This window comes from Antechinus flavipes, chromosome 2 (genome assembly GCF_016432865.1).
Source record: "Antechinus flavipes isolate AdamAnt ecotype Samford, QLD, Australia chromosome 2, AdamAnt_v2, whole genome shotgun sequence".
NCBI classification, from domain to species: Eukaryota; Metazoa; Chordata; class Mammalia; order Dasyuromorphia; family Dasyuridae; genus Antechinus; species Antechinus flavipes.
In genome coordinates, this window is record NC_067399.1 from 320,322,392 (window position 1) to 320,336,555 (window position 14,164).

The 14,164-nt window shown below is 38.9% G+C and overlaps 1 protein-coding gene across 4 annotated transcripts in view; it reads left to right on the plus strand.

Annotated features, from left to right (window-relative positions):
• The first annotated feature begins 272 nt into the window (after nucleotides 1-272).
• NUMB (NUMB endocytic adaptor protein) overlaps nucleotides 273-14,164 on the plus strand; it is a 174,158-nt gene continuing 160,266 nt past the window's right edge. For all 4 annotated transcript variants that reach the window (XM_051977648.1, XM_051977650.1, XM_051977649.1 and 1 more), the window contains exon 1: nucleotides 273-384. The gene's annotated coding sequence lies outside the window, so the exon portion shown is untranslated. The remainder of the gene's footprint in view (nucleotides 385-14,164) is intronic.

The following is a 14,164-nucleotide window of genomic DNA, read 5'->3' on the forward strand; positions in this document are numbered from 1 at the left end:
GTGCAACCAAACTACTTAGGCTCTAACCACCCTTGGCGGACTCGTTCCCTGCCAGATGACTAAACTGGCAGTTTCTGCAGCCTATTATCATTTTCGAAGACTCCATTCCTTTAGCCAATTACAGCTGAAACTCGGGGGAGGGCGCTGCAGGTCTAGGCTGGGGCGAATACCAGGTCTCCAAAAGGGGGCGGGGAGTTTGCCGTGACAGGCGGGCCCTTGCTACCAACCGAAGCCGAGAGCTGTCCCTACAATAACCAATGACTGATCCCAGAGTATGGAAACGGGTGGGCCTGTTGTCATGGGGGAGGCGGTGGCGCTTGGTGGCTACTGGCGGCGGAGGAAGAGGCAGGCGGCGGCACTGGAGTTGGACTCGGGCGGCGGCAGGTGAGTGAGAGCCTGCGGGCCGGGCGGCCCGGAGCCCGAGGCGGGGTGCCCGGGCCGAGGGGGGCGGGGGTTCGAGCTTGGCGCTCGCTTGGCTCTCGCGCTGCCTCTGCCTCGGCGGGCGGGGGAGGCTGGGGGAGGTTGGGGGCGGCCGGGGGCGCGCCCTCTCCTCCAGCTCGACTGGTTCAGGGACCACGGCCCCGCGGCCGGAGCTGCAGGCGCTGGCGGGTGCAGAGTGGAGCGGGGGCAGAGGCGGCGCGGGCCATGTCCCGGGTGTGAGTCGGGGGTGGGGGGGATTCCCAGGGACGCAGAGGAAGGACGGGGCACCCAGAGTGCCGGCTTGGGGGGGGGGGAGCGGGGCGGCCCAGACTGGGGGCGGGGGAAGAACCCCGGGGGGATCGGGCGCAGGCAAGTCTGGGGGAGGAGGAGTGAGGAGGGCTGCTTGGAGTGGGTATATAAGGGGGAGAGCAGTTGAGGTCGGCTGGGGGGGATTGGGGCGGAAACTGGGAGCAGTTCACAGGTCAGGGGGAGGGGAGCGGTTCAGGTATAGGGGAGGAGTTTGGCTTTGGGAGAGGAGGTATCTTGGGAAGAGAGAACAAGTCAGGTTGTGGAGAGGTAGCATGGGGAGCAGTTCTAGAGTGGGGGAGAGGGAAGAAGGGGAGCAGTTCCGGCTTGAGGGAGAGATGGCTTGTAGAGTAGTTCAGGTTTTGAAGATAAGGGGAGCAGTACAAGTTGGAGATAGGTAGCTTGGGGAGCATTTCGGGTTTGGGGGAGAGAGTGGGAAGAGGGAGAACAGTTTACATTTGAATAAGAGGTAGCATGGGGAACTGTTCAAATTTGGGGAAGGGGATAATGGGGTGTGGGAGAGCAGCTCGGAGGAAGGGTGAGAAAAGGTGGGGACAGCTCAGTTTTGGGGGAGGGGAGGCTATTTAGATCTAGGGGAGGACTTCTGCCTCAAGGCGAGCGGAAATTCTGGGGTGGGGAGAGCCTGGGGAAAAGAGGAGGGTGTTTAGCTTCTCATAGTCTAGGGGAGCATCTTGACTGCAGGGCAAGAGAAACTTGGGGAGAAGGGGGAGCAGTTGCGATGCTGGTGAGAGACGGGACGGGGTGGGGGAATCCTAGGGCAAAAGGGCGACCATTTGGAAGGAAGGGGAAAGCCTGAGGAAAGGGGGAGCCGTTTGGGTGCTAGGGGGAAGCATGGTGAGCAGTCTGAGTATGAAGGAAAAGGGCCTTGGGCCGCAGCCGGGTCTGAAGGAGGGAGGAGAAGGAATGGATTTGGGGCTGGTCACGGGCCAAGTCTCGGGTTTGAGGAGGAAGACACAGGTGGAAATGGGTGGTGATGTGGGGGTAGGAAAATAATGGAAAAGTGGGAGAACTCAGGGTCTGGGGACCTGGGGAGTAACCTGACCTGCTGGGAATGAGGGGTACGGGAGGGTGGGGTGGGTTCAGGGTTGGCGCGGAGGAGCCGCTTTGTGCCTCAGAGAATGGTGAATCTGGGGAAACCCAGGGCTTGGTGTTAAGTGTGCTTCAGGGAAAGTTAAGGAGATGGGTCAGGTGGCTGGAAGGGCTTGGGAGTTTCCCTCTGGATCCAGAGAAGTTGATTGGAATAGGGTCAAAGGGAGCTGCTGGGGCTAGTGAGCAAAGGAAGTTCTCTGAGAGGGAGCGGCAGCCACCGAGGTTTGTCTGGGAGAAACAGAGCTGAGGAATTGACCGTGGGGGCATTGGCAAGGATCTAAGATGGCCAAAAGAGGAAGGAACTTAGTAATAAAAACGGCTTTCTACTTTGAGGACAACCTAAGTAACTTAAGTGAACCAGGGCCAGCTCTGGAAAGAGGTCTGGGAGGAAGGAAAGATTATCTTTAAGTGGAAGGAAGAATAAGGATACTGGGGGCTAAGGAAGAAGGAAAAAGTAGCTGAAGCTGGGAGAAGGATTAAAAAGATGAAGAGTCACAGACCCTACAAGAGAATTGTTAAAACTGTTCGAGAATTGTAAATTTAAGTCTAGTGAGTAGGGAATTGAGAAGGAGACTATCTTTGTATTCTTACTCTCAAGGTAGGATCTTAAAGTGGGTGAAGTGGCACACTTAAAAAGAGACTAGATTATAGAAATTTGTAAATCCTACTTTAACATGGCACACTCTGTGTTATTAACCAGCTATTAAAACAAATCCTCCAACAAAAGCTGTGGCATTTTCAACCTTTCAGTAGTCAGGCAACATTTATTAAATGTCTGTTACATGTAGTGTACTCTTTTAAGAGCTAAGGGTTCAAAGAACGGCAGAAGACAGCCCCGGTCCTGAAGGATTTCAGTCTGATAATCACAGTCTGAAACAAGACCTTGCTTTAAGCTAACATGCTATTGAGAGGGAGTAACAGGGATATAAAATTTTTAAAGGTAACTTTTTTGGGGGAAGCATTGGAAGCTTATGGTGATTTAGCCTTTGTTTGAAGAGTTCCAGAGAGAACTTCTTACTTTCCAAGTCAGACTAGTTCATATTGGAGAACTATAATCTGTAGAAAACTTTCCTATACATCAAACTTAAGCCAGCTGTTTTGGAACTTTTCATCCATTGTTGCTAGTTCTGCCTTCTTTAAATGTGGTGCACAGGATTGAACACACTGTTTTCCCCAGAAGGGAGCACAGCCTCTGTAGTCATGATTATTATGCTGCTTCTCTTAATGAGGCCTAAGGTCATTAGGGTTTTAAAAATTTTTTTGCTAGTTTATCATAATCTTAGATTTAAAACTGGAAGGTACTGCAAGTCATTTAATTTAGCCTCCTCATTTTACAGCTGATGGCTTAAGTGACTACCTAAGGCCACACAGGTGGTAAATAACAAAGCCTGACTACAAATCCAGCGTTCTTTTCATTGTATCATGTCCTCTTCCCACTATCTAGCTATTCTTGTGCTTTCAGTTATCTCTGTGTAAATGACAGAGTTTTATATCTTAGTTTTCACTTCTTTTCTGGACTCTATTGGAAATCTACCTCTCCATTTATGTTACCTGGACACTTCTAGCTCCACATGTCCAAAACATAAAACTTATTTTAGTTAACTTTTCACAGAATTGCTTCTTGACTTTTGATTTCATTTCTTTGGTGTTGAGTCTGTTAATCTTTTTTTTTGTTGTTCCTTTTAAATATTGGGAATCTTTGGGATGGAAACTTAAGTTTGAACAGAAGAGATGAATCCTTCTTTTTCAAAGATGATTCCAACTTTTGCTTCACATGTACCCTTTCTTTTGTTCTTTCTTACTCTTGTACTATCTGTGAAATTGTCTATAAGAAAATTTGAGCATATAATAACTTATTCACAGTAAATTACTAATAGTTGTCCATGGATTATTGAAATGAACTGGTTTGGGAACATTTTTCATAGAACAAAATAAGTAGGAACTAAATAGGATATATTTTAAAGGGATCATCATTGCTTCAATGAAAATAACAGAAAAAAAGATGTTTTTCACTGTTTTAAATTGCTTGAGGCTTGTGCCATGTTCTTAACATTATTACTTTCAAAAGAAGTAATAATATAAACATAATTTTTTTTTTCCTTAAAGAACAGGTCATATTTTTATTGTGTGAGAGAGGTTTCCTAACTTTATAGGGAGAAGGAACAGTGTTTTATATAATTACATGCTTGCAACTTCAACCTGGGATAGTGGAATCTTAACAAAATAAATGTTTTACTAAGTGGAGGACACTTGTTTCAGTCAGTTTCCTTTTAAGAATACCTGGATGTGATGTGCCTTGCAAAGTATTTAAAGTGATTTAAAAGTATCTACCCTCCATGGTATTTAACCCCTTTAAGAAATGCTGAAAAGGGAAAGAATATTTTTCTTTGCATAGTGCTCTCATCAAAACCTTTATGAGAGATCTTGATTGCATGCTCCTTAATGCTTTATGAAATTAGAAGATAGTATTTGTGCATCTAGCAGGAGCATTTGGTTTTTTCTCCACCTCCTTAGAAATTATTTTCAGCATTCTGAGTTCAATGTGTATATGTTCAGTATGTGTGTATTTGTATACATACATACATATATAAAATCTCTATATATGTATATATAATTTTTTCCCCAAAGAAGGCTACAAACTATGTAGTTAATTCATTGTTGATTGTCTCAGCACAGCATCTTTTCTCACAAAGCAGATTTATTTCCTAATTATAATAGATTTTTATAAATAGTATATGATTAAGTGCCTTAGGCACTTGATTCTTCATATTAAGTAATACTAGATATTACTAGAGTGGTTGTCAGTATACAATTGGTGTAGTTATATAGCAGATTTATATCTCTAAACAAAAGATAGAAAAATGGAAACTCTGAGTTAAATATGTGGAAGTTTGTTCTTCAGATTTTCTTTTTCTGTATATAGTAAGGATTGGATTGATCACTTTATTGCTTTTAGTAAGTTTATTCATTTGACAGTATTCATCCCTAAATCAATTATACTTATTTATGAACAACTTTGATTTTCTACTTAATTTTACAGTGAGCTTTGTTAATCTGTAATTGATTAAATAGTGATTTTCAAACCTTGGAAAAACTTTTCTTTCTGCCATAAGACTTCGTATCTCTTATTAAAGATTATTTAGTTAAAAGCTTTGAAAAATGGAGTTTAATATGCTTTCATATTCTGTTTAATAGATAAGCCTGTTATAATACTTTCTGATTCATTTTCTCTGTTTTCTTTCTACCCATGAAACAAAATTTTCACAAAATTATGTACTAGAAACTCATGTACTTTGAATTAACATTTTCTGCCGTTGGTTTCTAGTTTACTATGGGAATCTCTGGAGCAGAAAAAATATCTTTTGGTTATGACCTTTAAATACATATGTATATGTTAGATATATGATAACATGTATATTGTTTAGTGGAGTTCACGCGGGACTCCATGCTGCTTTTGTTGTGTTTGGAACAAATGCATTAATTTAGCTTTTATGATGTACTTGGAAGATATGCCTGACAGATTTTGTGTCCTGCAAAATTCTGAACTTTCCTATATTAAAACGAGAAGAAAACCATAAAGGTAGTTCAATCCATTTTGTAGATGAGGACATTAAGTCCCAGAGATATTTCTTAGTTAAAAATGAAATAGTGAGGAAATAGTTTTCCTGTGAAATTTTTTTTTTCTTTTTGGTTTCCTCTTATCTGATTCTACAAGTATCTTTACTCTGTTCTAAATACTGGGAATGCATTTGTAAAAAATGCTTTGATGTTACAGGTTTAATTACCAGAAGGATAGTAGTAGATGAAGACTATGATTCCAGGATGTCAGATAATAGTTATGGTTAAAAAAATGTCATTAAATGCCAAGAAAAAAAAATTTGTCAATTATATTGAAACGCGCAGTTTGGGAACAGTGAAAGGGATTAAGATATGTAAAGAGAGTAAAGGGAAGATTTTGCATTTCTGCTTTGGCAGAGAAGAAAATGAATCTGCTGGGCAGATCTTTTTTAAGACAGGATGGATTCCAACTTCTGGAAGAAGCTTGGTTATGTTCATTACTTTTCCTAGTAGCTTCTGGACTTTAGGCCTGATATTAGTTGGTTCAGGCTCCCTAGTTATTCTACCTTTCTGTGTATCCAAGGAATTAAATCAGGTTTTCTTTCCAGGCTGGCCCAAATGTTTTAAGGGTCTTTTTTTCCCCCTTTATCCTGTCCTCAGCCATTGATAATTGGGTGGGTTGTGTGAGAGTATGTGTTTGTTCACAGCCATATGCTTTAATAATAATAATAACCAGCATTTATAGAGCACTTGAGGTTTGCAAAGCACTTTACATATGATCTATAATTTCCCTGATTTTTCCCAGTTTTCAACCCTTCTGTAACTTAGACAGTTTTTGAGAATTGAGGTTGGGGGCAAGTAGGTAGTGTAGTGGGTAATCCTGAAGTCAGTCTGAGTTCAAATCTGGTCTCAGACACTTAGTACTTCCTAGCTGAACTGTGTGATCCTGAGCAAGTCACTTAACCCCAATTGCCTCAGGAAAAAAAAAAAGAATTGAGGTAAAAAATTAACCACCTGAGGACCTGGAGAAACAAATTCATTGGGCCCATATTCTTAAACCGGAGTTTACCTTCCTCTGGCATCATCTTTGAGAATCCAGAGTCACCTTTATAGCACATTCCAGTTATATCAGAGACTTCAGTAGTGGGATGTATATTTATATCCTGTTCCTTTATCTATAATCTGATGAGGCCTGACTAGATAAAATTAATATGTTGTCATAGAAGAAATAGTGGTGAATAGATAGATGTTGATATTCTTCTCACAATTATCTATGAGGTTGCTTGCCTGAGACAGAAAAGAGAATAGGATGTGGAGTCAGGATTCCCATGCCTCTGTGATTGTGGGCAAGTCATTTTCCATCACTGGATCTCAGTTTCCTTATCTGTAAATTGAAGCACTGGGACCAGGTGTTTTCAAGGCTAGAAAAGTTCTAAATCTGTGATCTCATGACCTGTAAGCACATGCTCTTTGACGCTTCGTTTCGTATCTATGCACCTGTTAGCTCATGTTTGAAATTCCTGCAGTGGAGGCTAAAGCTTTTCATTCCTTAACTAAAGATAAGGCTTACTCCACAAATGTCTGGTTGAGGATCATATGGACTGAAATAGTTGCATCATGATTCTTCAAATGTGGTCCAGGGACCATTGAATGTTTCCGCAATCCTTTCAGACAATCCATGAGGTCAAAGGTATCTTTATTATAATATTCATGGGCTTTAATTGATAATATAATAAATATTTATAGACATAACACACATTAAAGGTCTTTAATAATTTTTAAATGTGCAAAGAGTTTCTAAAACCAGAAGGTTTGAGAACTGCAACATTAAAGTGTTAATTATCAATAAGTATAAATATTTTCTAGTTTTGATAGAGGGGAAGATCATTGGGTAAATAGACAGGAGATATACTTCCTCAGACTTCCCAAGTCCTGCTTTCTTCCCCTTACATTCTCACTCGAGAACCTTGTCTCATATTTCACTTAAAAACATTTCGGCCATTTGCTGAGAGCTCCCTTTTCTGCTGCCCTACCCCTCCATCATCACTCAGGTGTGTGTCCCATTTCACATGAAGAGTTGATTTCTTCTTGCCAAGGTAAGACTGTCTACATGCATGAGTGATCCTATTGGAGCTTGCCCCTCTTAGATCCTTATTCTTTCATTAATCTACTCTGTTGCCACAGCTACTTGCTGCCTTCAAACATGTCCATATCTCCACAATCCTCAAAAAATCCTCACTTGATCCATGAAACTCTTATTAGCCATCGTTTTATTGTCTTACTTTTTGTAGCTAAACTCTTTGAAAAGGCATCAACAACATCACTTTCTTTAACTCTCTACTCTTTAGCTTCATTTAAATAAAATGAGTCCTAATGACTTTCTCAGGCTTCATCCTTGATTTCTCTACAGCCTTTGTTACTGATGAGCACCCTTTCCTCCTTGGTACTCTTTTCTGTTTAGGTTTTTGTGATATGCTATTTTTTCTTGGTTCTTTTACCTATCTGAACTGTTACTTCTCAATCTCCTTTATTCACTCTTCATCCAGGTTATACCTGATAAAAAAGGATATTTCTTAGGCCCCCTTTCCTTCCACCTACACTACTTCATGTGGTGAGCTCCCATGGATTTAATGATCATCTCTATGTGATGATTTTCAGACTTAGCCACATCTTTAAACTTTCCAGTCTTGAATCTCCAACTGGATGTCCACAGTTGAACTTGTTATTTTTCTCTTCAAACATTCCCCCCTTCTAAATTTTCCTATTACTTTTGAGGGCACCACCATCCCTCCAGACCTACAATATTGGTGATATCTTTAACTCTTCATTGTTACTTCCCATATCCCAAATGTGTTGACAAAGTCTGTGGATATTACCTTTGTAACTTCTATTATATATACCTTGCTTGTCTGACCACCACACTGGTGTAGGCTCTTATCACGTGGTCCAGCCTCTTATCACCTGGTCCATGTCTGGGCCGTAGCCTGATTGTTGGTTTCTCTGCTTCCAGTCTCTTCCTACTCCAATTTATCCTCTGCTCAGCTATCACATTAGTATTCCTAAAGGTGAAGTCTGACCATGCTCTCCTTTTTAGCCTTCCAATTCAATCAACTCCAGGGACTCCCTGTCACCTCTAGCAACAAATAGAAAATCCTCTGGTTTTCAAAACGTTTCAATACCTTGGGCTCCCCTTGTTTTTCCAATCTTTTACATCTTTCTTCCTTCCTTCCAAAGTACTCTGATACACAGGCTTCCTTTCTGTGCCTTGAACAAGGCATTCAATCTTCTGACTGCATTTTCACTTGCTGCCTTCCATGCCTTCTCACTGTCTCCCAGCCTTCCTGATTTCCTTCAAATCTCAATTAAAATCTCACTTTCTAAAAGAAGACTTTCCCTGTTGTGATACAGGAGCCACCTGCCAGTGGCTGCTGGAAGTTTAACTCAGATCTATAGAATGGATCTCTTCATGTGAGAGGATGATGATGATACAAGTAGATCGAGAGGCAGTTGCGTTGTCTGACCTCTCTCCTTTTCTCTCTACCTTCAATTTATTTCATTCCCAATCCACAAGGAATATCTGTGAAAGCTGCTTTGCAAGTTATGATTCACAGCTGTGGAGGCTCTCTGAGAATTGACCTGCCCCTTCACTTAGACATGATCCTATTTCCCTTAATGTTAATACTTCTTCTCTTGGCTGTCTTCAATTTATCCTATTTTGGTTTTTATATATTTTACATCTTTATGTACAAATGATTTTACATAGTAATTTTCATGTCTTCCCCCATTTGTGAGAACAGGGACTGTTTTTTCTCTTGCTTAGTACAGTATCTGGCACGTAGAAGATGCTTAGTGACTGTTTAGTGAACTGCAGTTCAAGGAATGTATGGAGCTTAGTGGGCACATGGCTGGTTAGCTATAAGAGCTAACCCAGTTTCACATGATTTGTAAAGTTTTAAAAAAACATTTAAACAGATAATCCAATTATAAATTTAGTGACAAAAAGACCTTAGAATTCAGCCCTCTTATTTTATTTGTAGACAAGGAAACTGAATTCAAGGAGGATAGATGTTGCACATGGGAGCAAGTGAGAGAAAAAGGATTTGAATCTAGGTGGTCCAATTTAAATTTAGTGTTTTGGCTACTGTTTTTTTTTTTTTTTTCTGAGGCAATTGGGGTTAAGTGAGTTGCCTGGATCATACAGCTAGGAAGTGTTAAGTCTGAGGCTAGATTTGAACTCAGTCTTCCTGACTTTAGGGCTGGTGCTCTATCCATTCATTGCACCACCTATCTGCCTCAGAGGATGGTTTTTTTTTTTTTTTTTTTTTTTTTTTTTTTTTTTTTGTTGTTGTTGTTGTTGTTTTTGATTTTTTTTTTATAAAGCTTTTTATTTTTAAAATATATACATACTTTTCAACATTTACCCCTGCAAAACCCTGTGTTCCAAAATTTTTTTTCTCCCTTCCTTCCCCCATCCTTTCCCTAGCGGGCAAATAATCCAATATATGTTAAACATGTGCAATTCCTCTATATATAGTTCCACAATTATGTTGCACAAGAAAAATCAGATCAAATAGGGAAAAAATGACAAAAAAACCCCAAAATGGAAGCAAATAACAACGATAAAAAAGTGAAACTAATATTTTGTGATTCCCAGTTCCCACAGGCCTCTTTCTGGGTGCAGATGGCTCTTGGAGGATGCTTTTAATGCATTGTGTATCCAGCATACTTTTACTGTATTCCTCTTATCAATTCAATTGAAGATACATTTATTATATGCCTATTATGCACTAGGCACATTTCCAACTCTGATTCTAAAACATTAGTGTTCATAGGAGATTTACTAACCTAAATATATTTGCCATTTAATAGCCTATTAATATTACTATTTCTCTTATTGGAGAGATAAATCATTTGGCATATGGTTTGCAACTGAATATTGTATTCTGGATGTTAGACTTGTGAAGGACCAATCTTTTTTTTTTTTTAATTTTTATTTAATAATTACTTTATATTGACAGACTCCATGCCAGGGTAATTTTTTTTTTTTTTTTTACAACATTATCCCTTGCACTCGTTTCTCTTCCGATTTTTTTTCCCCTCCCTCCCTCCACCCCCTCCCCTAGATGGCAAGCAGTCCTTTATATGTTGGATATGTTGCAGTATATCCTAGATACAATATATGTTTGCAGAACCGAACAGTTCTCTTGTTGCATAGGGAGAATTGGATTCAGAAGGTATAAATAACCCGGAAGAAAAACAAAAATGCAGATAGTTCACATTCGTTTCCCAGTGTTCTTTCTTTGGGTGTAGCTGCTTTTGTCCGTCATTTATCAATTGAAACTCAGTTAGGTCTCTTTGTCAAAGAAATCCACTTCCATCAAAATATATCCTCATACAATATCGTTGTCGAAGTGTATAATGATCTCCTGGTTCTGCTCATTTCACTTAGCATCAGTTCATGTAAGTCTCGCCAGTCCTCTCTGTATTCATCCTGCTGGTCATTTCTTACAGAACAATAATATTCCATAACATTCATATACCACAATTTACCCAGCCATTCTCCAATTGATGGGCATCCATTCATTTTCCAGTTTCTAGCCACTACAAATAGGGCTGCTACAAACATTTTGGCACATACAGGTCCCTTTCCCTTCTTTAGTATTTCTTTGGGATATAAGCCCAATAGAAATACTGCTGGATCAAAGGGTATGCACAATTTGATAATTTTTTGGGCATAATTCCAGATTGCTCTCCAGAATGGTTGGATTCGTTCACAACTCCACCAACAATGCATTAGTAGGACCAATCTTTTTAGAGTTGTTTATTGTTTTTCTCCCATTTTTCTAATTATAAGAAATGTTGGGGCATTGTAGAAAAACCTAAATTGGTACGTTAATCCTCCAGATTGTCAGCATTGCATTTAAGTGCCTACCATGTTCCAAACGTTCTGATAAGTGCTAGAGAGAGAGAGATAGGCAAAAATAATTTCTGACCATTCAGTAGGGGAATATTAAAGGGTAGATGAGGTTCAAATATGTCCATATTCATATAATAGTTGTGTACGATCCTGGATAAGTCATTTAACATCAGCCTCAGTTTCCTAATTTGTAAAAGGGGAATAATAATAGCATTTACCACACAGGATTGTTGTGAGGACCAAATAACATATATAAATTACTTTGCAAACTGTTGAAAGGGTCATATAGATACTAGTTACTTTAATTATTAGTTTGTGGCTGTTTAATTCAGTGATTTAGAATCTAGCGCTAGTGAAGCCAAAGTGCAAAATCCATTTAACTTTGCATGTGAGTGTGGTTGAAAATTGTACTTTTCTCTGTTTTCAACTAGCTATTTTATGCATGTGTATCATTGATCACATGGTGGAATATTCAAGGCTGTAAGTAGATAAAAAAAAATATTGGCTTCTGGTGAAAAAAAAAAAGATGTATTCTGATGATATAACATCTTTTCTTAGTTGATAAGTGTGCTTTTATGTAGAAATCAGAAATTGAGTAAAAAGGAAATGGTTGAATATGAAAGTTATTTAAATTAAGTTGGTTTAAACCACTAAGTAGAGTCAGTCTACCTAAGAAAATATCGTCTTTTGCATCTCAGATAAATCTTTATTTCATTTTTATAAAGTATATATATATAAAATCATGCTTTAAGCCAATGATTCATTTTTATATTTTTCTGATTATAACAGAAAATTAAATTACTTGTTTTAACAAATTTCTCAAAGTTCATTGAAAGAAATATTTATAATACTTTGTAAGTATTATAGTGCTGAATGAGCGCCTGGGTAATATTCTTGGAAATTTTTCCACTACCAGATTTGGCTACAGGTGATAGTTTTCTTTCTTTTTCCACCTCCCTCAGAATTTTTTGAAACTGTATAATGTCAAGCTCCTCAGAGGTTTTTTGATCTGCTTCAGTGAGAAGGGTGTACATAAGCAAGATCACAGATTTTGTGAAGTGTGTATATATGTGTATGCACTTTTGTATATATGCATGTATGTGTGTGTGTATATATATATATATATATATACTCATGTATATGGTGCGAATACTCCCTACATCAAAACAGGTCTGAGCTCTGCAATATTTTTTAGATCACAAGTAACTGTGACAAAAAAATCACTGTTTTGGCTACCTTTGTGAAGAGTTTCTATGAATTTAGCTATCTTCAGAAGACAGTCTGTAGACTCTCTAGGTTAAGACCATTACTAGGATCAATGAGAGCTTTGTCTTTGCTTTTGTAGAAGGGCCATCTACAGATGGCTGGTGGCACTGTGGATAGAGCACTGGGCCTGAAGTAAGATTCTAGTCTGAGACACTTGCTACCTGTGTGACCTTGGACAAATCACTTAACCTGTTTGCCTCAGTTTCCTCAGCTGCAAAATGGGGACAGTAGTAGCAACTACCTTCTCAGGTTATTGTGAGGATCAAATGAGATAATGTTTGTGGAAAAGCAATTAGCAAAGGGCCTGACATATTGTAAGTGCTTAAAAATGCTAGCTATTTTTTTTGTTGTCTTAGAGAGCCATCTGAAACTTAGAAGCTGAAGTAAGGATCAGAAAAGGATTTGAATCAAGGTTTTTCTCTCTTAAAACTTGATCCTCCTATGACATGACTTGTTTATTAGCCATGACACTTTCATCAAAAGCAATCTATGATTGAGTTTTTACTAAAACAGAAAGCTTATATATTCAGAATCCTCCTTCATACATAATTTCTTTTTTTTCCCCCAGTAGTACTTTATTTTTCCAAATACATGTAAAGATACTTTTCTTTCTTTCTTCTTTTTTTTTTTTTAAGTATTATATTTATTTATTTTCTGGTTTTGTATGTATTTTTTTTAAAATACACATTTCTCTATGAATCATGCTGAGAGAGAAAAATCAGAACATAAAGGAAAAACCACAGGAGAGAAAAAAGAAGTGAACATAGCATGTATTGATTTACATTCAGTCTCCATAGTTCTCTTTCTGGGTGCAGATGGCATTTTCTATCCAAAGTTTATTGGGGTTGCCTTGGATCACTGAATCACTGGGAAGAACCAAATCTTTCTGCACAGTCTTGCTGTTACTATGTACAATGTATTTCTGGTTCTGCTTATTTTACTCAGTATCAGTTCATGTAAATCTCATGTAAAGATGCTTTTCAACATTCATTTTTTTATAAGACTTTGTGTTCTAAATTTTTCTCCTTCCCTGACTTACCTCTTCCCTCAAGACAGCAAGCAAATTGATATAGGTTAAATATGTGCAATCAAACAAACAAGCTAAAAGGTGAAAATGCTGTGCTTCATTCCATATTGTCTTCATAGTCCTCTTTTTGGATGTGATTGGCCTTTTCCATCCCAGGTCTGTTGGAATTGTCTTGAATCACCACATTGTTGAGAAAAACCAAGTCCATCACAGTCGATCATCACATAATCGTATTGTTACCATAAACAATGTTCTCCTGGTTCTGCTCATGTCATTCAGCATCAGTTCTTGTAAGTCTTCTCAGGCTTTTCTAAAATCAGCTTGGTCATCATTTGTTATAGAGAAATAATATTCCATTACCTTTATATACCATAACTTATTCAGCCATTCTCCAATTGATGGGCAGCCACTCAATTTTTAGTTCCTTCCTACTCTAGAAAGGGCTGTTTACAAGCATTTTTGCAAATGTGGATACTTTTCCCTTTTTTAATGATACCTTTGGGATACAGACTCAGTAGTGAGACTGCTGAATCAAAGGTATACATAGTTTTATAGCCCTT